Below are 24,595 nucleotides of genomic sequence, written 5' to 3' on the forward strand. Positions count from 1 at the left end.
TTACGTTAAGCATAATATGAATATTATCTAATTAAGAGACAATTTCTTAGATATCGGTTATTTCTGCTGAGAATTTATAATTTAGGGCATCATTTTGAGAAAAGAGAGACCCTTCTGGGCTTTATTATACTTGAATTAGCACTGTCACATTACAAAAGAAAGACATCATTGATAAACACCATCCTAGAGACATCTCTGCTGCCACAAATAGAGGATCTGGGATTTCTGTCGAGCAGCTGCTGCTGTTATTTAGGAAGGCAGGGTGCTGCTGTAGGTCACGAACCACTTAGGAAAGTGGGGATCTGCACAGGAGCGACTGCCAGCCCCCCAGAGAATAGCTTTTCTTGCTGCTATTGTGTTAGCTTTGTATTACTGTCTTTAACTACCATGTAAGTGTTTATTTGGCTCACTGTATATTTCTGAAAGGGCAATTAGGACCTTTCTCAGATCTCGCTACTAAGTTGCTGGAAATGCATTACCAATTGTCATCAGTATGGTCCTTTGAGTATCCCGATGGGCAGGTTTGTGTGTCAACTCCCCTTTGAAAGACTGTTTAAGCAAGCAATTTTGTTTGTCCTCCTTTACGACCGGGATGATTCTATTTCTTCAATAAAGTCCTACATGCGTTTTCATTTAACACATCTTTAATCACAGTTGAAAATGTTAATAAACTTTCTACATAAATCAGCATTGACCGTGGTAATCAATAATCTTCTCTGTGGCAGCAAACTAATTACACCCAAAGGCACAGTTCTTTGGGTTAGTTCTTAGATTTTTGCCAGAAGAAATCTAATATTGCACAGCTTTCCTTCTTTCCTAAGGCACCTCTACCTTAACCCTTAAGCAATGCTGTCATTTTTTTTTAATTTATTAGTTTATTTCCATAGCATGTTCCAAAGAACTTTGCAATGGCAATCTGTTTGTTTCTTCTTGGTTTTGGTTGTTTTTTCCCCCCTCTGGGGTCAGAGATGAAAGCTGTTAAAAATAAGAATTTAACCCATGAGTGCCAAATGAAGGGGAGTTGCCCAAGAGTGAACTGACTCAGAACTTGGGGATTTGGTCTTCTAGCACTACGGATGCTCAGCACTGACTTAATGCTATTCCCCTGGACTTTTAAACATGGATCTGTTCAGCTGAACATTTAATCCAATGTCAGTGTGCCCAATGAACTGTCAGTACAATGTCAGGACAGATAGGAGCTTCACCATACTTTCACTGGCTCTCCAGCTTTACTTGCTATCACTCAAAGACAGATCATTAACACAGAAGTTTCTGTGCTCACTTAGTCTTTTCCCAAAGTATAAATTGAATGGCATAAATTAAATAGCATCACGTATAAGCTCAAAACAACTCAGACACACAGATAAAAATAAATGTACTTTATCACATTACTACAACATGGATACTATGTTATACAGCTTGTGACTGTTTCTTTACTACCTAGATTTTTTTAGATCTGAAATTTCTTTCTATTCCAAGTAGTATTTGCATCATTTTTTTCTATATACTACGTTGATATAATTTATTGCCATTTTTATTATTAGCAGTTTGCACAAAGTTCTTTCTGGATATCAGGTTAAGCAAATAAACCTTGGATCTAAACATCAGGTACACATTTCGTGACTGGGGCTATCACCACCGAACTGGAATTTGTCAATTCTGGTTGCCAGCTACACATTTAGATAATCACTGAGTTCTTATTCATTGTTTGCTAAAGTTCTTCCCATGAACGGGAGGTCCAATGACTCATCCGAACATTGTTTTGGATCTCATAACACAGTGTTGCAACATCATTCTCAAAATTCAGGAAAAAGAACTAAATTATAGAGGAAACCCACTGTTTTGCATGGGATAGGTAATTGATCCAGGAAGCTTAAGCACAAAAAATGGGAGGGTGAAGCATCCACCCCAAATCTGCCATGAGTTACTGCAGCATTATAAATTGATATAAACTAATATCTAGTTAACCTCTAATGAACTTTCAATTCACTTCAATCTACTGAAGTACATCAATCTACTTCAACTGGAAGCAAAGTACTTAATTCTTCCTTTCCCCAAACGCAATACCGAAGTTAAAATGATCGTCTGTCCATATCTGTGTATCTGTGCATCTTCTTTCCACTTAGACTCTTATCCCTTTTTTTACTCTCCTCCTCAATTGTTCCTTACAAACCTCACTCCATCTGCCTAATAGCATTATTTGCTACAGAAGCCACATCCAGTAGACTGAATATCTGACAATTGTAATGCTGCCCAGTTAGTACTATAAAAATGCAAATTACTTCACCTTTTTACCAGTACATGACACTTCTCATTTCTGCCTCTCATGTGCCTGTGCAATGTGTATAACACAACGAGCGCAGAAGTTCCTGGTAGGCAAGATGTTTTAGAAATTTGGAATGGGATTTTCTAAGGAACAAAATACTCCAGACAACTCAGCTCTTAGGGTCTGAACTGCTTGAGAGTACACATACTTTCTGAAGGGCTGAGTGCTACAATCTGAGTGTATTTGGAAAGATCCACTTAAGTCAAAGGGACTTCATCTGCAAAGTAATGCAGGCTGAGTTTCCGAAACTAAATGGAAACTTCACAGAAACCAATCCTCTCTCTGAAGCTCTTGATAGTGGTCTATTTCTACCAAGGCCATAGAGACTGGTAAAGGCTCCATGTCCCAGGGATCCCACACCGCCCAGGATTAATTTCAGCATATTCAACATCTGCCAGCTTAACTCCAACCGAGGTGAGCACAGCTTTTCAGGAGGCACCCAGCCTAATTATCAACCCCTGATACTTTGAAAGCACAGTCTATGCAAATTCATTAAAAAAGCCTCACTTGGGTTGATAAAATGTAAGTTTATCAAACATGTATTATGTCTGAGTCCTATATTATGACTTTTGTTCCCAACAAAAGTCCACTGATATTATCAACACTGCATATTTCTTTGGATGAAGTCCTACTTTGCTGAAGAAGATTGAGTTTTTCTACTAACTTCAGGCAAGAGCAAGAACCATATTCATCTTAAATGATATGAGTTTACCTTTACTTTTATTCATATATAAGCCCTTTGATCTTTAATTTTGCTGGGACTTGTCACAGGACAAGTAGATAACATGATCTAAAGTTAACATAGCTTTTGATGCCTTGTTTAAACTAATCTTTCTACCTGAGTGCAGAAATTAGAACATGATAATATTTTATTTTAGTGAAGTGACCAAAAACTGTTTCTCACCTTTAGATTGTATATTTAGTGTCATGTTCATTCACAAAACATTTTATACTTTATCTGAAACTAAACCATACCAATGAGCACTTTATACATAAGAGTATCAAATACACTTGTAGAGAATGTTTTGATTATTTATTATTTCTGTTAACAGTGTTATCTATAATTTAGATTATTTTTTATGTGTGTATGTATTAACTAAGTATAAAATGTAAAAGATAGCTAAATACTACCAGGAAATTTCTAATGGGGAAAAAAAAAAAAAAGGAAAAATAAAAGAAAAAATAAAATAGAAGCATGAGAGAAAAAGAAAAGGAAAAAGAAGGAAGAAAAAAAAAAGATAAAAGAAAAAAATAGTAAATGAGGAAGGAGCTATATTTGATGTAATTTTATGAGCACCTGTTCTCAAGTTGATCAAAGCGAAATAAATTAAAAAAAAAAAAAAGCTAACATCAATAAAATGTTTGAGCAGCTCTTATTATTAAATACAGAAAGGAAGAACACACAGACACCAATAGCACCTTAAACTGATGACTGCACTGGCTCAAAAAAAGCAATAACTATATATCTTTCCAATAAATGAGACAAGTGCACTTTCTATTCTGCCAACTGTTTGTAGCAGAAAATAGTGTAATTTAAAGGTCTGGGATGCTACAGTGACATTGCTGGAGGAGTTTCTTCTATTGAACCCAGGAAGCTGAAGGTTTTTGCAGATGTTGCGACTATTAAACTGAATTTCTACTATTGACAATTGGAGTAGTGCTTAAATAAGGACTTCAGGATGAATTTCATTTCAGTGTGAGTAGAAAGGAACTAGATCTACTCTGTACTTCTACTTTTGCACATGGCAAGAGTTAGGTATATATGTTATAGGCCCTGCATTTAATTTAATAATTTAATTTTCCAACTAGAAAGTGCTGGTTTTATTCATTGCTGTCACTCGCACAGAGTCTGCCAAGTCTGCCACTTACTAATTTTCCCTTCTGAGTTTTTGTTATGATAGTGGGAAAGGGTTATATCTGGCAAAAACCTCACCCTAATAAGTCAGGTGCTGAATTTATTTTGAAAATGCTATTATTCAGACTATTTCGCAAAGAATTTCTCAGGGTCTGCATGGTTATTCAAAACTGGTTCGCTTGGAAAGGTAAGCTATAAACTTTTGAGTGCATGGCATTCCACAAAAACATACATAAATGGTTATAGCTGACATAAATCATGTAAAAACAAGTACACACAAAAATTAGAAGCAAACACTACATCATGCAAACTTAGATTAAAAGGAAATGCTTTTTTGAGCATCCCGGATTATCCCTAAAATAACACAGGCTGGCTGTTTATTAGCTGAGCTCCAACTCCAAGTAACCAATTGTTGCACTAATCCAAATGTACCAACTTGAATCAAACAACCACAAGGCTTTAAGGACAAAGAATATTACTTACAGCAAGTTGGTAAGGTCCTTCCTTCTCCTCTCTTTCTCCCTGTCTGTCTTTGCTCCTGTGTGACAGCTATAAAGCACAGAGGATGCAGCTGCCAGTATATATAGGCAGAGGATCCCCGTCCCCTCAGCCTATCACAGCCAAGTGCTTTGCATTTAACATTCAGCAGCAGCATCTCCCCCTCCTCCCACACCTCCTCCAAAATATATTTGGAGAGAAAAGCCACCCAAAAGGCGGATTGATGTAACTGAGAAGCGGCCATTACCTACGTTAACTGCTAAGTGAAGTCACGTACGTTTCTTTCCACAAGTGCCTGACCACACGCTCCTGCTCTGCCTCATGCACTCTGGCATTTCTGCTGTGGCTGTCACTGTGAGAGCAGTGCGTTGAACCGCTCCTGTGAAATCTTATTTTCAGGGAGAAAGCACAGATGAGGTTGAAATACCACTCAACGCTCTGCAAGCTCTGAACCGGTATACATATTGGATTAACAGTCTAACAATAATCTTCAATTATGCTGTGTCAAACTTCTTCCAGTTTCCCTCTTTCATCAAAGGTACACTTAAAAGCAACAGGAAATTTTCATGTGTATTTTTTTTCTGTTCTTAAAGGAAAGTTTTATGGGGAGCTCTTTCTCTTAGATGAAGTCAGGTGACTGCCTGTCATTTTCTATTTCGTTCAAGTTTATTTGAACAAATAGTATCAGCATTTTCTAGCCCTAAACAGCTTATAGCCAGGTAGTGGTGGCAGGAGATCTGGAACAGCCACTGCTCTCACCCTGGTCTTCAGCACACTGGAGTATTGCAGCCAACCTTTTTGTGAAGGAGGAAAACTTTCTCTTCTGTCGTATCTTTTAAAACTGTGATAGCTGTGTTTGCTGTTATGCTGATAGAAACCTAATTATAACTCTGCTAACAATTCTGAAAGAGCCTATTAAAAATAAAAATGCAAACTAAAATCTGTGGATAGGCTTGAAGGTTTCACAGTGCTCCCTGTGCATGACGTTGTTCTGTGACTGGACCTGCATTTTCAGTTCTGGGGTTGTGCCTGGTGTAATGGTCAGTCCATAACCTTGCAAGCACTGAGAAATCCCAGTGTCAGTTGCAGCTGGCTCAGTGTTTTCCACTGCAGACCAACTCCTGACTGAGCAGGGTTAGAGCCTGGACAAACTGGGACCCCACAAGAATAAAAGTGCTTTAGCAGTAAAAGCTAAATATGTTGCAAGGGCTTAAGACATGCAGAATCTGAAGGTGTCTGGTAAACATGAAGATAACTCAATCTATCTTTGATGTTTCATTCAAATGGCTTGCAAAAGGTAAATACATTTCAAAGGAAATTTTAAAAAGTGAAATTACAATTAAGACTTGAGTATGAAGATGCCGTTTTCATCAGAATGTCGAAATAACACCTCAAAGTAACCTGATGTGTTTGTACCTTTCTGTTGTACCTGTAACTTGCCTTAAAAGTTGTTGTGACCAGGGAATACTTACATTTCCTATTAAAATTATATTTATTTCATCCTTGAAAAAGAAGGAAATGAAATGTGGAAAGAACAGTGGACAAGGGTATAAAAGGAAATAAATGTCCTTCTAAAAGGCATATCCCATTTCCTTCTGTAATTCTAATAGTTCTTCTGGCTAATATTACTTTTCATAATTCTCCCTACCAACTGTTGGTAATACAGAAATCATTGCTTAACAGAATCTTTCTGCTGTGGACAAAAGCAAGATCATTTCACACTGATAGACAGCTCAGCTGTAACACACTGCCCTCTCACTCCCTGTCTTCAAAAGAACAGGGTAGAAAATACGATGAAACAAAGACTCCAGGGTTGAAATAAGGACAAGCAGGTCCAGTTATCATCATAGGGAAAACAGACTCAGCATAGGGAGGTGAATGTAATTTATTGCCTAACACTGGTGGACTACAACGCTGAGAAACTAAAAGCAAGCTAAAATACCTTCCCCCCATCCACCCTCTTCTACCTCCTCCTCCCAAGCAGTGCAGGGGAACGGGGAATGGGGGACTTTGTCTCCGCTGCTCCTTCACAGTCACTCCCTGCCCCTGCTCCCCGTGGGGTCCCTCCCACGGGATGCTGTCCTTCCCCAGCTGATCCCACACGGGCTGCCCACAGGCAGCAGCTCCTCAAGCACTGCTCCCACACGGCTCCGTCCCACGGGCTCCATCCATCCATCCCCCAGGAGCAAACTGCTCCAGCACAGGTCCCCCCCGGCTGGGCGGCAGCTCCCCCCAGACCCCCTGCTCCTGCGGGGGCTCCTCTCCACGGGGGGGCTGCAGCTGCGGCCCGGGGCCTGCTCCTGCCCTGCGGGGGCTCTCCATGGGCCGCAGCCTCCTCCAGGCCACATCCACCTGCTCCACCGGGGGCTCCTCCACCCACGGGGGGGCTGCAGCATGGAGATCTGCTCCGTGGGGGACCCATGGGCTGCAGGGGGACAGCCTGCTCCACCGGGGGCCTCTCCCTGCACAGCCCGCATGGGAACTGCTGCTGCCTGCCTGGAGCACCTCCTGCTGCACTGAACTGCACAGCAGTTACTTTATTTTTCCCCTTTCCTAAATCTGCTGTCCCAGAGGCCCACCCAGTGTCGCTCCCTGTCTCAGCTCTGGCCAGCAGCAGGTCCCTTTTGGAGCCGGCTGGAGCTGGCTGTGCTCTGACATGGGGCAGCTGCTGGGCTCCGCTCACAGAGGCCACCCCTGCAGCCCCTCTGCTACCAAAACCTTGCCATGTACTGCAGGTGTTGGCTATGGCCTGGCAAATTTATTCCAGATCCTTGAGTATACTGGCTCCCTCATAAAGAACTTCTCTTACTGCTGAAACATAATGAATAGAGGAGCTTACCTTTATTGCAAAATTGTTTCACAAGTCAGGATACCAGTATGTGAGAAATAACAGATGATCCTGAAAGGTTCAAAGGCCAGGACTTGTTGGTAAGCAACCAACAGTCCATACCACTCAGAAGAGCTAACGGGAGACAGGCATCAATATGTTTTTGCACGTGGAAGTACGTCGCCCTGACGATGATAAATAATGCTAGCCCATGCAATGATGGTACCAATTCATCCCCATTGTTACATCTTTGCTCAACTCTGTGGTTTGCAAACGAGCTGGGAGAGATAACATGTTTGAACAGGAGGCTCCAGCTCAGCCCTGGAGAACGATACAGACAATGTGTTATCAGTCACTCTGCAGTCCCCTCTGCCAGTTTGTGAGAACCAGACATGGATCAAAGCATCAAAGCAGTGGCAGTTAAACAGCTTGCATCCACGTCCCAGTATTTCTCATCTCATCCATTGCTATATAACGCACCTTAGAAATTAATTAAGAGGCAATTTTCCCAACCCTTCAGTCCAGTTACAATTACATAAGTTACTCCCAACTTTATTTTTTCCTCACCTGTGAGGAATAGCATTTCTCATGCTGCCTCCTGGTGTGACTAAATTTGGACACAGTGTGTTTTTGCTGTAGATCATCAAACCTTATGTTGTTTGAACAAGCCTTAGCTATAAAGTGAACAGCTTTAAATTGACCCAGATTCTATCAATATTTTAGACACTGAGGAAAAAAAACTTGAAGCAACTAATAAGGAATTATGCTACCACACAGTTTGTTCTTGTTTTCAACATTTGTTGTCAAAAGAACAGCCACTGTTGTCCACACACAAGAAAAAGCACTTTTTTATTGCTTAGTACTTGATTTACTCCCCATCTCTAGTTTGAGGATGACCTTTGGAGGCTGCAGGACTTTTTACATGTTTCCCTGGCTGTTGCTTCTTCAGAAGGAATTAGTAGCAGAACCCTGATGAAATCTGCCTTTTTCGTTTTCTTTTTTTTTTTTTTTTTTTACCTCAATATACTCTTCCATGAATTCAATAATACTGGTAGTGGAAGAGAAAATTACCTACAAAAAGGAAAAGGAAAGAAAGAAGACTTAAGAATCACTCAGATGTACCATATGTCCTTATGTATTCCACAAACAAGGTCCAAATTTGCATGAGCCACAAAGATGAGACAAGAAATGAATATTTTAGCAGAAACGTGCAACTAAATTTTCTGGAAAAAGCAGAGGGTGTATTTCCTTTGGAAGACAGTAAGAATTAAATAAAGCCTTCAGACACAAATAGATGGATTACTTGCATCGTATGAGGATAAAAACTAAATCTCCTGCAGAACATAAGTAGACTTTGCAACAGATTAGCCAGGAGATGACTCTCAGACAGGGCTGACAAACTGGGAAAGTGTCTTTTATTTCATGAATATTGAATGTGACTTGTTGTCCCTGTTCAGTTCCATATTGCTGTCTGTGTGAAGGTAAACCAAAGATGGATAGAAAGGAACTGCTAACGAAGTGAACGTGGATGCAGACTCAAACATAGCTTCGGAGGAGTTAACTTACACTTGCTGGCTCAAGCCAGCCTAAGCATTTCAGGCTTATGGAAGCAAGCCTAAAGAAAGAGAGAGGTTGTGATGAACTGAAAAAGTGTCAATAGAAAAGCTGACAGGCTGTGAAGAGTCACAGTGAGAGCAGGCTGCCATCACAGTATGCATGTTCTTCCAATACACAGATAGGAATAGCTTGTGCTGTAAGCTGAGATGTGCTTAACCTAGGGATGCAGGCACTGCTGGGGCACTCATCCAGCCACACACTGCTCACAGGAAGAACTTCCCTAAAGCACTGACCACTGTAAGCCTCACAGAAGCTACGGCTGAAAGATGAACTGCTAAAAGGGCTTAAATGTGCTAACAAGACCTCATGTTAGAAAAGCATATTATAGCAACAGGTTCATGAATTGAATAGCCCACTATGTGGGTGAAAAGACGAACCCAGAGGAGGCATGAGGAAAAGATGGCTTGAGATACAGAAGGAAAACAATGCAATGCTTGTTCTTATGCAAGTGGTTTGTTTTGATTGCTGTTTACCAAGATATCAAAGATCACACAACGCTTGGTCTAGAAGGGATTTTGTCACTGGCTGTGATTAATGCATTGTCATGAGGACTAAGCACTACCACATACTGCTTGCAATAAGCTTGGAAGTGCATTTGCCATCACCATAAGCCTCAAGTCATTCTTTAGGGGATGAGAATAACACTGGAGTCACCTTGTAAAGAGCACATTGATGCCCAGTTGTCTGAGATTATGGCAAGTACTATGGCAAGGGATCACACTGGTGTTTCTTGCCCTACAGCTTTGTTGCAAAGGCGTCTTTGACACCTCTTCAGCCCTGTGCTAACATGACCACCTTCCCAGAGAAGACCGATGCCGACTTTCTGGGGAATTTATTCTTAATAAACACACAAGAATAAAAGTTACCAAGCCTGTGGACGTAAACTTTCTCCAAGAAAGACAAAATACTTTATGCATAACAGCCTCAGGGCTCTGGAGGACTGAATGTGAACTGAATCTTCCACACAGCCGGGGGTCTCTCTGGTCAGGGACACACTCACAGTCAAAGCAATAGGTAAGGTAATGTTCACTGCCTTCTGTGGTGGGTTATTGTCTCCATCTCAGCGCTGGCAGGGATCTATGTACACGTCTCAACTGCTTGAGTGCGATGTGTGATTTCTGCCTAGGAAGATGCATTTCAGCTAAGACGTAAGGCTTTCCACCAGAGCCACCAAGTGTTCACACACTCCGTCTTGCCAACTCTGTAGGAAGGGCAATCATCTCCAGCGAGGAGGCAAAACAGACAGCCAGGAAAAGATAACAGCTGAAGCTGCTGCAGGTAGCTTCACCACAGCGCAGCTAGCCATATCCCCAGCCAGAACTGCCTGCCATCTGTTCTCCTTTACAATACTGCTAACTTCCACACCTCGGATAATCACTGCTCCCACATTATCATTAGGAGAGAAAGGCGCTCATTTAGACAGGATTTACATGTGACTGGAGGAGACAGGCAGTTAAACAAGAAGGATAGTCCTAGTCACTCATTACCTTTGTGCTCAGAGAGAGTTCAAGTTCTTGTTTTTCAGTACAGATGCAAGTCTTTGCCATATGTTGTGCGATTATGGGTATGTCCTCAGGAGCAGCTTCCATAAAATATTTTGCTAGGAAGAGCTGTTCTCTTCCAGCTTGTTTTTCTGTGTTTCCACGTTTGGCTCCAGCTCCAGCTGGAATCCAAATGGCCTAAATCCAGGTCAGGTTTAACGTGGCAGCACCTCCCCAGCCACGCTCTGGCAAAGTTTGTCTCCAGTCAGAGGCACAGATTTCGAACCTCTGTGTCTGACGTTGCTGGTCTAGAAGCTACCTGTGTTTATACCAGTCTTTCCATGTAGTTCCCTGAGAGATGATTCAGTCCACTTCTGGGAATTTTGAGATGGACTTTTTTTCCTTCTCTCTGCTAATTCTTTATATCTAGAACAATTTGTTTTATTTAGGAATGGTCTTGACTTGTGGAGTCTTAAGAGACAACTCCTCTACATCTACCACTTTCATCAGTAGGACATGTTTAAGCAATGTAATTTTTCACTCTTCTGGAGAAAAGAAGGCTCCAGGGAGACCTCACTGAAACCTTTCAATACTTAAAGGGGTCTTATAAAAAGGACAGAGAAGGACTCTTTACTTGAGTAGATAATGATAGGACAAGGGTGAATCGTCTTAAACTAAAAGAGAATAGATTTAGACTAGACATTAGGAGGAAATTTTTCACTGTAAGGATAGTGAGGCAGTGGACCAGGTTGCCCGGAGAACCTGTGGATGCCCCGTCCTTGGAGGTGCTCAAGGCCAGACTGGATGGGGCTTTGAGCAACCCGGTCTGGTGGGAGGTGTCCCTGCCCATGGCAGGGGGTTGCAACTGGCTGGTCTTTGAGGTCACTTCCAACACAAGCCATTCTGTGATTCTATGAGTCTATGATTCAATGCTCATTACAGAGCATTGAATACAGAATGGAGGGAAAGTATTCTGAAGGAAGGAGAATCACCAGCACATTTTATTTTATGTACTTGGCAACATATCATGGAACAAAATACCTTACCTGCCTTTAGCTGCTGCTGAATTCTGAGTGATAATATTCTCAGTTTCCCTCTTTCAGTCCGACACCAATCCAAACTTATGCCTATTATTCACTGAAGCAGAAATAAAGAAAACTGCTCTGCATCTACATGCTCCGACTTGAGTGATTTACAAGCGGTTAATATTTTATACTGGCTGCTAATTTTGTTTCTTAATGTGTGCTTGGTATGTAAAATCACAGTAAATAAATCATCATTTTAATGAAATGTTAGTGTATCTTACACAATAATAGGCTCATAAACTACCTGCAGCAGTCTCCAGGTTATGTAACTGAACTCAAAGAAAATTAATTGGAATAATTAATCTACTATATAAAAAAGGAGCTTAACTCATAATTCTTCAACTGCAAACATAATGCATGTCAAGCATACTCTAAGCCTGTGACACTGCTAAGATAAAGGAAATAACTCAATGTGATTTAAATAAGGGATGGATTGCGTGACCTCTGTATACTGGAAGACACTTCCTAGTCATTGAATAATCAAGTGACATCCATACATTTAATACGTACTTACAAAAAATAGTTTGTTTCTACCAGTCCTAGGATAACAAGCTGTTGTGAACAGTCCAACAGCATTCTTCGATCCTCAATTTACAGAGCTATAGCTCTGCTGGCTGCTACTGCTGCCACCCAGGAAGAGGAGCTGTGAAGCTGCAATGGCACCATGACCAGCAGCATCCTCAACTGGCACGTGGAAGAAGTCTGGGGAACAAGGGATCCAGAATGTGGTAGGACTCAAAGTATTTGCCATGGCTCCGCCTGTTGGACTTGGAATAGGGACTGGTAGAACTGTAGGGACTCTTATAATAAGGTTGTATTCACTTTCTCATCAGGGAAGAACAGGCTGAAGTAACTTAATTGGGATTGCAGAGGTACCTTGAGTATAATGTACAAGTGACAGCAGTGAGGACAATTTTCTGGACTCATGGCTCTCAGCTACGCTCCATATCTAGCATTACCTACTTGTCCTCTTAAATACCTATTAGAGTTAATGACTGGGCCATCAATATTCATATCGTTTCCTATTTAGTTAAAAAGATAACCTTCCTGATGCTTTCAAATAGAAATTTAAGAATGGAGAAGAATGGTGCTTCTAGTTTACATTTTTGTTTTCCTTCTATACTTACTGTTCTAGAGCAAAAGGATATTTTACGTGTCTTTGGATAAAACAAAAAATTGATGCATCATCTCAGTAATTTCAAAGCATCTTCACTACTTATCAGAGAGGTTTCTATTGCTGAAGTAACTACCAGTATTCTGTAGGAACGGCATGCTTTCAAAAGACCAGTCCTCTTCTGAAGACAAGTACAGTCTTACTTCTAACACGTAGTAGTGCTGAGCAGTAGGAACTGCAAGAAGACGACAAATCAATATGTGGTGGCAAGCTGAGCTGTATTAGATGTGATACCCTTAATAATGCTCAATGCTTCAGAGTACTGATCACCACTCTTCACATCAACTTTTGCATTTTATGTACCAAACATACGTACACTAAAAACAAATACTTAAAAGCAATCTGCAACAAACAGCCTCTATCACAAGGGTTTTGTTATAATTTTAAGAATGAGGCAGTGGAGGTTAAATTTTTTTGCTAGGAATAAGCAAGATAAATCAAAAGTAGGTGAACATGTCCTTCCTAGTAATACGGTACAAACAGCAGCCCCAGTACAACTTGCAGAACAATATTTTAAGTTTCAAGAGCAATGAAACATCAGAGTTAGGGATGAATTTCTAAATAAAATGAAGTCATTGAAACATGTTTTTTAACGTTCAACGGCAGGATAGATAAGAACTGACTAGAAAAGGTGCCAGCAGACATTGCTTACCAATCTGTAATACAGTTTCTTATTTTGTAAGATGAATAAAACTGGCTCCCCTCTACCACACCCTTAATACCTAACTCCTACTACTGGCTATGATATTTCTCCCAAAGTTATGGGTCCTTATAAAGAGGTATTACATTAAAAACTGTTGCTCCAAAAGCCTGTGATGTATTTTAAAGAAATTTATGTGAAAATGGATAAGAAATCTGCTCTTTAATTAGAAAAATGTTATCCAAAGGAACATCCACAATAAAGAAAAAGTTGCAGCAATAAGACTAAGATTTATTTTTTTTTTTAATTATTATTTTTACCTTGGAAGAAAACACGTGAAGAAGGCACAGTAAGAGCAAATGAGTACTTTGCTACTTAAAGTCACTTAAAGACTAGCACACACTTAAGTAATTAGTGGGCTGAACAGACCAACTTTCAACATGGCAAATTATTTTAATGGTAAAAAAGATTTTTTTAAATGGATGGTTAAATGGGTAAAAATAATTTGATTCATTATATCCTCAAAAAAAAAATCAAAAGTGGGGTAATTATTAGCCTGTACAACCATGTAATCAGATTTTATTTTTATTAATTAAATCCCATTTGTGTAGCTGTGTAGACAGGAAGTCTTTTAACCTTCCTGACCTCAACAGATTCCCCCAAATAAACAAATAATGAGAGGGGTGACACCTGGTTGTAGCAACATTGTCGCAGAGTCCTGATGGCTAGGCTTTGATTTTGTTTTCTGTCCCAGGTAGATTTTGCAGATCTTGGGATGTCCTTACCTTAAATGCAGTTCTCTTTGTGAATTTGTAAATCCTGAGGTCAGAGTAAGGTGGCTGGCCAGAGCTAGAAAGGAAATCACCCAAAGCCAGGAGCATAGTCATCAGGATGAAGAACAGAAATATCAATACGCTTTAAAAGGAGAAGGTAGAAACAGGCATAAGAGCAACCCAGGGCAGGGATTCACGCAAGGCTGTGTGCCCTGGGCAGGTAATCTTGAGGTCAGTCGTGTAACTAGCTAAGCTGCTGATGCAGTCACAGAGAATCCTCACACTCGCATATAATGTATTTTATTTTTTGTCTTATCTTTCATAAGCACAGTATGCTTTTGTAATGCTCTGTTTTTTTTTTTTTTGTTTTTTTTTTGTTTTTTTTGTTTGTTTGTTTATTTACATTGTGCATCATAATAAACATTATTCTCAGTAGCCTAGCACAACAAGGCTCCTATCCAGCTGGTGGTCCCAGAACTGTTGGCCTCGGTAATGAGCACACACGTACCTCTTCTCCAGGTATCTAAGTGCATAATTATTTATAATTCCTTAATGGTGGAATTACAGAATTTGAAAGCTGGCAAGGCAGGAACATGAAAGGAGGAAGAGTCTTCCTAGCCAGCAGTGCCAGAAAATCTTTCTAGCATGTGCAAGGCAGCAGAAAATGGGAGACGAGCATGATGCTCCTGCCATTGCAGCAACAAGAAAATAAAGGATTTCTGAGAGCCTGGAAAATTCTTGTAACAGGAGCCTAACATACATAAACATGTGATTACATCCCCACCCGAGCAAAGGCTGGACAGTTGTGTTTTCTTATCCACAACAAATATGACAAGGAAGTATAACTAAATAATTAAATAACTTCTAGTACTAGCTGATTAAAAAATGATTATATAGGGACATATAATATATGTCCCTATAATACAATATATAATAACATATATAAATATAATATAAATATATATAAATGTATAATATAAATATAATATAAATATAAATTTCCTTAGAGGAAAATGAATAGTGAAGGAATAGAAGATTATGGTAGGAGAAAAATGATCAAAACACTAAAAAAAAAAAAAAAAAAAAAAAAAAACAAGGAAAGAAAGAAAAAGCACAAGAGGATGTGCACAGTGTGCATCCAGCTCGAGCTGGCTGTTTCTCTGCTGGCTCAGGCCACGTGGCAGTGGTGGAACTGCTCAGGATTACGGCAGGGCCCTGCTGTTGGCTGGTGAGTGCCCAAGGAGACCTGTGTCTGCACCTCACCTGGGCACGGGAAGTTCAACAAAAATGCCAGAAAGAAGCTTTTGTGTGAAATGTCTTCTGTTTGAGCACACGCTTTCTATTACTTACTTTTCCACTTTCTGCTGTTACCATTTACAAAGCTTTCCAAATGTTCTCATCACGTCATTGGTTCGTTTGAATTAATCAGTTGAATTGGTTTGTTAAGGGGAAGGAATGAATATCAAAAAATTACTTGATTCCAGGACATACATATCTAGCATTGATGATTCTGCATCTATGTTTATAATAAAGTTTGACTGCATACCTCAATTAATGTTTGGTATAATACTGAGTAGTACTAATTACAGTGATACAGAGATTTTCAAGCTATTTCTCTAAAATCAAGCCTTTCTGTGTCTATATTGTAATGTTAAACTTCATTTATACATTATTTAGAAGAACTACTGATATGGGGTTTGTTTTGTTTTGTTTTAAATCAAATTTAGATCATCGTTAGGATGTTTTTAATATTTAATATCAAGACATTGCTGACACCTTTCTAGTTTTTACCTTTCAAAGGAAATACTCTCTACTCATTATCTCTTTTTGTCCAGAGATACATTATTTTGTTTACTGGGTTCTTCCACTTCCTAAGTAAATTCTTTAAAATTAGCTGGTCTTTTATACTTGGTCAGAAAAGACTACCATTTCATGGAACATCTTCAGTAGGTGTCAATAACCATGGGGAAAAATACGCACTATACTCCTCTTTCTCTCCCAAAAGTTCTCTAATTATTAGTCCACCTTTTATTACAGCACAAGCTCACTCCTCATCGCGGTATCAGACCTGTCACTAGCCATCACTACAGTGTGCATTTCTCCTGGTCCATGCTTTGCATATCCCATTTTGGTCACAGCTCCTGCCAAGGGGGTCAGGCAGACGACTGCAGCTGCCTAAGATACATGAAAGAAGCATTACTTTTGTATTTCTTAGCAAATATTTGTTACTAAACACAGGAGAGCTTGTATTAAGGACGTCATCCCCAACCCTTTCTGTTTTTCCCATTAAAGATGAAGCACCTGAACTGGGGGGGGACGGCTACGAATGTCGCTTGCTGAACAGACCACGCAAAATATCGGGGAGCTCAGTAACATTAATTCAGAAGTAACAGCCTACAGAGGGAGGGTGGAATTACACTCCCCAAAACCTTACAGGGCGAACTAATGGACTCAGTCTAAGCAACCTTGGTGGCACTGCTGAACAAACACCTCGGTTTAATAAGTAGCATGATCGAGAATAGCAAGAGCTTTGGATCCAGTAAGAACAAGCCGGTGAGTTATACCAAAAAAATCTTCCAGTGACTTTTGATCTATTGCTGGAACAGTTCCGGAATACTCAATATGCTCTCAGATTTTCATTTGCGAAAAAACCTTGCTGCTCTCCTGGCGTTTAAGGGAAGATTTCTCCTCAAAGGCACTACCCCCTCCTCCGGGGAAGATTCAGATGAGTGGGCCTGGTTAGCTTCGAAAATAGAGCAACGTCAGGGAGCCAAGGAAAGGAGAAGGAAGGAAAGAGCAAAGGGAAAAGATGAAGGACTTTTGTTTTTCAAATTTCAAAAGCCCGAGAGGGACTACTCAGTGAAATTAAAAGACAGCAGATTAAAAACAGACAAAAGGAAACAGTTTTTTCCCATGATGTGTGGTTAAAACTGCAGAAAATATAATTACCACAGGAAGCACTGCAGTCAAGAGCTCAGCAAGATTCTGATGGGGTGGCAGATGTATAAGGATATCAAACATATCACGAGCAATTTAAAACTGCTGGAAGGCACATGTATTTCTTCAGGGAAAACTGTCCAACCTTTTTAAAATTGCACAAAGAAATGTGCAAATCAGAGCGAGCTACGAAGAAAAAGGTCTCTGAACGTGCAAGATAATGCACCCACAGGGTTCCATTAAAGAAATACCACCTCCCCCTAAATCCTTTGCATTTATTCTCGCTCTCTCCCTTTAAAGGAACAGTATGGGAAATGTCAGTATGAGCCCTGTTGCAATGACCAGTTCCTTTATGGTATTGCCTGAAGGGAAAAGGTATCTGCTCAACACCTTTCTCGGGTGCTGGCATCTTTGGCAGCTTTCAGCCTGTCTCATGTATCTGCAAGCAGTAATAACCTCGAACTGCACACATCAGGTTCCAGGAGCAACTGCACACATCAGGTTCCTGGGTTGTTTCTAATTCCCTGTAAGAACTTCTTTATGGAAAGAATTGTTAGGCATTGGAATAGGCTGCCCAGGGAAGCGGCTGAGTCACCATCCCTGGAGGTCTTTAAAAGATGTTTAGATGTAGAGCTTAGTGATATGGTTTAGTGGAGGACTGGTTAGTCCTCCAGAGGTTGGTCCGAGGTTGGACTGGGTGATCTTGGAGGTCTCTTCCAACCTAGGTGATTCTGTGATTCTGTAGTTGGATTGTTTCTAAAAGCAGGAAGCGCTCTGCATAGTTTTTCTGAACTTTCTAAACTCCTTTAAACATGACTGAGTAGTCTTAATAATAATGGTTGCAGTGTCCTAAAGAAATAGTCCTGTTATTTCACATACCTGTATGTGTGCTCTGTTGTGTGTCAGAGAAAAGAATACCTAAAACTCGTGATTTTTTCATTTAAGTGAAACAGCCTCTCCACAGGATGCCTTTGCAACAACATGACTTTTACAAAGAGGGGAGGCATTATAAGCACCTTAGGGCAGCAGTACTCTGACGCTGAATTTATAGCCTTCCTAAACAATATATTTCAGTGCATTACTACTGTTGCTGATATATCAATTCTCTTCTAGGATATCTTTTTATCAATATTAGTCTATTACTTTACATCCTACCCACCAAACAAGAGACTCCCTTCTTTTTTGTAGCATCCTTCTATGTATTTTAAGATGTTAAAGCAACCCTTTAACGCCAAGTTGCACTGCTCATGCCAGTGCTTGACATTACTCTAGCAATCAGACAGATACTGGGTATAAAAGGAAAAGAATTTTCTGAAACATAAGGAATGTCACAAAGCCAAGTTTGGCAAGCCCGGCTCAGAGCTCTGAAATGGTACCAAAACCCCTCTCTTTGGGTTATACACTTTCCAGCTTCTTGTTCCTGCTATGACTTCCACTGTCTCCAATTTAAGATAAGACGAGTCCCATGTCCTCTCTTCTTACAGCCCGCTCAGTGACTGCAAACTTTCTGCCTTATCTATAAGACTGGGTATGAAGTATGAAGCAGAGTTTTGAAGTGGTTTGAACAAAGATACTGGCTACATCACTACATCACTAACGGGGAGGTACATCCTTTACAGAGACCCAGTGATGGGTTATGTAGTACTGGAGTCACACCTTTGCCTGGAAAACAAATGGAAGAAGAAAAAAAAAGGATGCGTTGCCATTAATCCTCACATTAGTAGTCTGCTTAGAGAAACATTCCAATTTTCTGCCTTTGAAACTGCTAAGAATAATATCAGGAGTAAAGTAATATCTCTGATATAATACAAGAAAGAATAAGAAACAATAAATTACATTTGAATCCCTATAACCAACCAATTCCTCTGTTATTTGCCCAAAATGTACAACCAAAAAGGGTAGGACAAAAAACTATAACATCCTCACAAAGCTCAGCAAACTTGCCATGAATTTTAAAAATAAAGGTTCCTTTCTAAAGCAAATGGGAAAAAAATGGTTAGTATTAGTGTTTAAGGGCAGTCCTTTAAGTGTACAACATTTTTGACAGCTCTGACAGAGAAAGTAACATTAAAATCCCAATTTGCTTTTCAAGTAAGGACTAAAGGACTATTTACCCTACGATCTCATTTATTTCTTAGGTGGAGATACAACCCACATGTGATCAAGAAAGTGAAAAAGTTACAATAAAATCGTTAATTCAAAATGTTTTCTGCAGGAAAGATATCTTTGCTATGAACATAAGCCGCATGAAGATTGAGTGGTGAGATGGGGAGACACTCCTCTGAGGACTGCTGGAGTTCTGCATACTGTGTACAAGCCCATATGCTGTCATGTATGGGCAATGCACTTAGTAAAGCTGACTAACAGGACTGTGATTAGGATGCACTGAACTAATTTTTTCCACTTACAAGTTGTGGTATTACAAAATATTGTTTACCATTACACTTGCTGTTTATGCAATATATGATCTGAAATATGTGATAAAAACCATATCAATTCTGGTGCCCAAGAGGAACAAAGAGACCACTTTTCATACATGTTGGAAAGAAAAGGGTAAGAACCATATACTAAAGTAAAAATATGAGAAGGACTGAAGGAGCAGGGAAATTTCTCAGACATGTACCTGCTGAATATCCAAAAACACTTTCTTAAACAACCTTTAGGAGTTTTCTCCCCACTACAGTGTACCAACTCACTGTACCAAACACTACTACCCATCCCCTCACCTACTTGTGTCTTTGCAAACTTTCCATCAAACAGAAATCCAGCAGAAGCCAACCCACTTGTAAAGAGGGATTGGAAAATACCTCTGAACTCTTTTCACTTTTGCAAGTTTAATCTGCCAGTTTTCATCCTTTTTTGAAAACTGTCCCATCTCCCACCATTCTCCCAAACAAACACAAGGTTTCGGCAACCTTTTTGTTAACACCATTTTTATAATAACTTCTAAATAGATCAATAGATGAAATTTCCATCTCCCTCAGGTCCTGCTATTTCACTCTACTAAACTGACAGTCTGGGACAGACAGGACAGGTGACAGTCTCTGTGTTACCAGTGAGACAACTTTTACTCCACTGTGTGTGCAGAAAGGACATAGCTACATAATTAAAAGTCTGCAGTTCACCCCCCTGGTCTCAGTAAATCTCCTCACAACAGATATTCCAGTTTCCTCATTTTACTTCCAATTCACGTTAGTGGTGTGAGATGCGTACTTTGAACATCTGACTTCCAGGTTGCTCTCTTCTTAAGAAATGTTTCATCACACATCATAGTTATATTGAAAATCTTGCTTTTGCATCAAGTATTCATTGTGGTATGTTATCTTTTTTCCTTGCATCATTGACAAAAACGTTATTCCTCTTTCCTCTTCCATTGAAGTCCCTATGAATCCATTAACTTCTTCCTCTGAGCCCTGCTAGTGCTGAAGTAACATTTGCTGTTCTGCATTTTGCCACACATGAGAGTGTGATGCCACTGTATGGGAATAGCTCCACTTCCCATGACATAAACAGGACCTCTCTGCAAAGGTAAGTCCAATCTCACACATTGCAATGAAACCAAGCTATAGGAACAGGAGAACTGCATTTTCAAACAAAAGAGATTTGTTTTTCTGACCAAATTTGTGGAGGTTAGTGTAGCTTGTCAGCTGGGACTCAGTTCCTATACGGCACAGGATGCCACCATGCAAAAGCATTTGTGTTCCTCCAGAACACTTCATTTAGTAAGCAGTGCCTTTGAGTCCATTTTAGCAGTTAAAACCTGCTTTGTTTAAAATCTTTAAATTCAAAAGTTTTTATATTAAAATACTTTACGAACTCCTGACCATTTCAATAAAATAGGCTTAAACCACTGTTGATTAAAACAGAAATGTCTAACTTGAGTACATTATGTTGCATTTCTAAATACTCAGTAGCTTAATACTTAACAAATTTTGCCGACTTGTCAGATTGGATTACTTGGTGAAAGTACAGAGGTGACTTCACTTTCTAACATGAGTAAGCTTATCCTTACCTGTTTGGAGATCTCAGCACTTTTTCAGACACTTTGGACACATGCACTTTCAGTAGTTTCCTGATATTCTTGTTGCATTAAGAAGCGATCACAACAAGCAGCTAAGGAATCGTAGTCCCCAAAAATTTCTCAGCCCTTGCCAGTAACTATGTGGTTTTCATTGCTATTGAGCTTATCCTGAACCTGTAGTTAATCATTAAGACGCGTTGCACAACGTTCACCAGCTTTACCAGTCATTCTTTCTCAATAAGGAGGAAAAAAAGGAAAGCTGCTGAACGCATTCTGCTGCCGTGCACAGGTATTTGGGGTGTGATACGTGACTTCTTCTTTACCCAGGGAGCCTCAAGTGAAAATGTAGGAGCATAAGAAAGAGGGGCACTGCGCGGGCCCTGAGGTGAAGCCCTCCACGCCTCAGGAGAAGCCCCCTGGCCACCCCCATTCAGCGCCGCCATTTTGCAGCGCGTCCCCTGCAGGGGGCTGGCGGTGCAGCCTCCTCGCTCTGCCCGTGCTTCTCGGCAGGATCTGCCGAGGGACGCAGCGCACCGTCGGCTGTCTCAATAAAACAAAACACCCCCAAATCTCCCCATGTTTAAAGTAAAACAGTGAGACCCCAGCCGCTCGGGCTCCATGGGAACCCCTGCCCGGAGCCCAGCTGCCCACGGAGGGAGTCGCGCCCGCCGCCTGCCGGCCCAGCCCGGCCTCGCCGCCCCAGGAGGGGCACGGGGTGTAGGGAAAAGTGTTTCTTTTTATTGCATCGCAAGATCCAGTTCACAGCCTATGTTTCTGTCTGAGCAGTCCCGGGTCCTCGGCATTAAAAAGCTGCCTGAGGCCGGGGAGCGTGGCTGGGGTCTGCTGAGCCACCTCCTGCCGCAGCCAGGCTGCCAGCCTTTGGGAGGTGTCTCTGGTGGGGGAAACTCAGAGACAGTTGGGATGTAACCAGAGCTAGGATGAGCCCTCCTCCCTCAGTGTGTAAGTGCTGGACGGCTGGGGACAGCCTCTCAGACCTGCCCCTGCACTGCAGCTCTTTGTGAGGAAAAAAGAAAAAAAACACCCAAGACTTCAGTAGGTTGCACCCCTCCCTCCCCACCATCTCCTGTATTTTTTTTTTTCTCCTTTACTCGCACACAGCAGGAGGAAAAGCTGCATTTTATCCGGAAGGCTGCTGGTGCGAGAGAGGCCTTCACAACGTGCTGCTACACAGCAGCTGAACAAAAAACCCCAGAAATAACCATTACTGTGTAACTTCTAGGATACCCACTCCTGCCTTTCAAGTGAGCGCTATCCCTGCTGTAATACTCATGTTAGAGGATGAGGTGTAAGCAAGGTGCAGTCCCCATCATTTATCACCTTGTTTTGAGGCCACATGAAGCCAGCTACTGCCTTTGTGCAGCATACCCTATGCAAGCAGGCTGGGGGCAATCACTTCCCTCTGCTACCTTCAGTTGTTTCTGCGTGAGTTGGCCCCCATGTGAACACATACTGTATCAGACCAAAAAATATCTCTAGCCCTAGAAGAAAAAAAAAAAAAAAAAAAAAAAAGAGTACAAATATAGGTTATCAGGTAATGATTCTTCCCCTAATGACCGCTCCTGGCACTTGGTGACATGAGGCCCATGGACTTACTGATCGAAAGATGCTATGTTTGTAGTTAACATCCATCTGTGAGTTTCTGGAAGCTCCTTATGTTGATAAGCACTTCATGAACCCAGGCGAACTTTTAGCATATGGTATTTTTTTATTTTTTTTTAATATCCAGGCAGTCAGTGATGAAATTTGTATTTACTGAACTGGGCCCCTACACGTTAGGTGATGCCCTGTGACTTTTGATTGAAAAATAAAGTAATTAAGTATTTTGCGTTCTGCCTATGTTTTTACAGAAGTCTACTATACTTCCATCAGTCACTGCTTTCTAGTCTGTGGAACCATCTGTGTGTATTTGATCGTTTTTATGACCAACCCGTTTGCTCTTCCTATAGCTCCTCCATTTCTCCTGCATCCGAAGTCTTCCTTCTCACTCCTGCCCCGGGAGTTCCTGCTCCCTTATCCCTTCTTGAAGGACAGCAGCTTCTAGGATTCTGTTTGTGAAGGTGTACGTATTAGAAAGAGGATGCAGTACTTTCTCACTCAGTTTTCTTCTTCTCTGCGGTGCTGTTTTATAAGGGAGATTAAAGACTTGTTCAGGCAATTCATTGCAAGTATTTTGAGACAAACATTTTAAGCCCTCGGTGTTTCTGTTTCTTGTTATTCAGCTGTTTTCACAAACCCTATACACTTTAGTGAAAATTAAATGATTTCTTCTACCCACCTACTCTGTCGTTACTCTTTTCTTCCATGACTGTGTTAGGCAATTTTTCACAAAGCTCTAGTCCTCACTGCTTTCCTCATTTCTGTTTTCTGTCTTTGGACCTGATTCTGAGAGTACTGCACTAACATAAAACTAAGCATGTAAGAATCATACGGAACACACAAATATCTTCCAGAAATTCAGTGGAAAAGAGAAGTGTAATGGAGGAAATCAAATGCTTAAAAGGCTTAACTAAATTAAAATACTTCTGAATACGATGTATCCAGCATTCTTTGTGAAACAGTGAAGTTGTACATTTTCAGTATTTGACTTAGCTCTTTTAACTTTATAAAATTATTGCCTCATTTGAATTGCCCTATTGAATCATACTTTTACCTTCCTTTAGTCTTGATGGCAATTAGACTGTTAGGAGAATGGGCAGGCTGTAGAGAACACCAATTCCATAGGTATTTCTTTGTTTGATAACCCCAAATGGCAATTCTGTCACCTCTGGAGAATGTGTCTCAAAAGGCAGATAAAATCTGTCTTTATTTATAAACAAAGTCCGAGGGAAGAGGAAGGGAAATTGACTTTCTACAGAATTGCTGATCAGCACTGGAGCACCACAATACTACGTTCCTCATCACAACCAAACCACAAAGTAGGCAATACTGCCCAAGAGCACTTCTTCTTCCTACTTCATTTCCCTTCCCTATTTAGCTCTCATGAGGTGTTTTTCTTAGGAAGAGCTATACTTCTGCCTGCAGCTGACCTGAGCATTAGAGCCTATAAATGCAGGCTGTGCTTTGACTCAGAGCTAGCAGCTGTGTTTATACTTTTGCTTTCCTGTTAAACATTTGTGGCACCAGAACCCTGCAGCCAACAGATGGAAAACACCTGATTAAAGCAAAGCATTCAACCTGGGTAACCAACAAGTGTCATAAGACGCTGTTAGGCGCAGCTTAGTGTCTTGTGATAAACCAATCTTCCTTGTAAAAACATCTGCTTGTATCTGTGCAAAATGATGAGCAATTAGAGCAGAATGTCTTCAGGCTAAGAGCTTGCAATGTGAGTGTTATACAAACT

The 24,595-nt window shown here is 40.7% G+C and overlaps 1 protein-coding gene across 3 annotated transcripts in view; it reads right to left on the reverse strand.

Annotated features, from left to right (window-relative positions):
* The window catches only part of DDC (dopa decarboxylase), a 72,364-nt gene extending 50,445 nt beyond the window's left edge, over positions 1-21,919 (reverse strand). The window contains exons 1-2 of one of the 3 annotated variants that reach the window (XM_068671089.1): positions 21,226-21,919; positions 14,289-14,352 (exon numbers count right to left, since the gene is read on the reverse strand). The gene's annotated coding sequence lies outside the window, so the exon portion shown is untranslated. Of the gene's footprint in view, positions 1-4,664; positions 4,783-14,288; positions 14,353-21,225 lie in introns of those variants that run through there. The other 2 variants (XM_068671087.1, XM_068671088.1) reach the window with 2 other exon arrangements.
* Between the last annotated feature and the right edge of the window lie 2,676 nt (positions 21,920-24,595).

Source organism: Anas acuta, chromosome 2 (assembly GCF_963932015.1).
Source record: "Anas acuta chromosome 2, bAnaAcu1.1, whole genome shotgun sequence".
NCBI lineage: Eukaryota > Metazoa > Chordata > Aves > Anseriformes > Anatidae > Anas > Anas acuta.